We start from the raw sequence: 1,819 nt of genomic DNA, 5'->3' as shown, positions 1-1,819 counted from the left end.
CCCATACTCGTGGTCTGGCACACTCTGGCCCAAGCCCCCCACCCCGCTTTCTCCCACGAGCAGCTGGCGGGTAGTGAGGTCCTGGGCCTGTCCCACAGAGGGCAGAGTGTGGCCTGGCCTGTGGCCTCAGGAGTGGCAGGCAGGAGGGGACCCAGAAACACCGTGGCTGCCTCGGGAGCGTGCCTCCAGCCCACAAAGGAGCAGAGAAAGCACATCTGGGGTCTGGGAGGTAGCAGATTCCTGCCCTCTGGGCCTTCATAGAGAACACAGGGACAGGATGAGCAGGGCCGGGTCCCAATCCTCCCCCAAGTCTCCCCAGCTCTGTCCGTGGTACCAGGGCTGACTCGACAAGGATATTGCCAGGAAACATAGGTGTCCCCATTGTGGGTCCTGGTGGGGAGAGGATCTGGTTTCTGGGGACAGGCTGAAGCTCTTGGGAACACTCACTGGGTCAAGGTCGGGGGGCCAGGAGGACTGTTAGAGAAGGAGACCCACTTCCGGTAAGGGTGGCCAGTAAGAGTCTAGAAGACCAGGCCCTGGTGGGAGACATGTGGGCAAACTCAGGCTCTGCCTTTGTAGGACCCAACTTGGCTGGAGGTTAGGGTCGGATCCAAAAAGCCAACTCAATGTGGAGAAAGAGCTGACCAGGACCGTCACCATTTGGGGAATTTAGATACAGGTCATTTGAGCACTTAGGAAACACTTTGGCCTTGGCCATTCCTTTGGGAATGGAGTGGCAAGGGTGCTGGGTGGAGCAGAGAAGACACGTTCAGACTAAAGACAGGAGGTGAGTCTAGCTGGCCTTCTGTGACCCAGACACAGAGAACTGGCACACCGGCTTGACTTCGGATGCCTGCCGCCAAGTACAGTGACGGAGGAGAGGAGGACGGACGGTGCTACCTCAGAGGGTGCCTCGGAAGCTGCGGCCCAGGGAGGGGGGGTCTGCGGGGCTTCCACGCTCTGCTCTAGCACCCTTCCTGCCCCCACTCAGTGGCCGGGGTGGGACCGGAAGCTCCCCAAGGGCCTGGCTGCCATCTGAAGCACACAGATGAAGTCCGGCCAGGTCCTGAAAGCCTGCTTCTGGTGGAGCACCAGCACGGAGATCCGGAAGCACTTCCTACAAAGTCCTGCGAGGACTCCGCAAAGCTGTCACAGGCCCGGGAGGCGCCCAGCGGGACTGAGGGCTGGTGCGGAGGCAGGGGGACCCCTCTCATGTCGGGACCCCTCGACGGTGACAACGACGCGGGGTCTGAGTCTCCCCCCTGGGCGTACCCCACGCCACAGCCCGGCGGCCAAGGAGCCGGGGGCCGCGGGAAGGAGGCACCAGGTGGGGTGGCGGCCCCCCTGGACTGGCCCGTGCCCCGTGCCCCCNCAGAGCCCGACGCGGGGCTCGAACCCACCAACCGCGAGATCATGACCTAAGCGAAAGTCGGACACTCAACCGACTAAGCCACCCAGGCGCCCCTTTGCTTTTCTGTTTCTTAATGAGGAGGCTCCGGTGCTCCTGGGGTGTCTGGCCATCTTCAGCTGTGAGCCTTTGCTTCTGATCACACTCTCCTGCCCACACCTGCCTCCCCCTGTGTATATCTGTGAGGAAAATCCACAGTGTCTGTGGAAAGTAAGAGGTTTGTTTTGCTTGAAGATTGCTAAGGTGTGACCTGAAGGTTAGGTATTAAAAGATAAGAGGCATGAGCCCACAGACTGGTCCACAGAATGGGACAGACAACTCTGAAACACACCCTGCTTCACATCAGAATCTGTCTGGACTAAAGAGGCATCACACATCAGCTGGGTGACAAATCATTTGATAAAAGAAATG

The sequence above is a fragment of the Crocuta crocuta genome, unplaced genomic scaffold (genome assembly GCF_008692635.1).
Source record: "Crocuta crocuta isolate KB4526 unplaced genomic scaffold, BGI_CrCroc_1.0 scaffold978, whole genome shotgun sequence".
Lineage (NCBI taxonomy): Eukaryota > Metazoa > Chordata > Mammalia > Carnivora > Hyaenidae > Crocuta > Crocuta crocuta.
The sequence above is the reverse complement of the archived record's forward strand: the minus strand, read 5'-3'. Positions refer to the sequence as shown.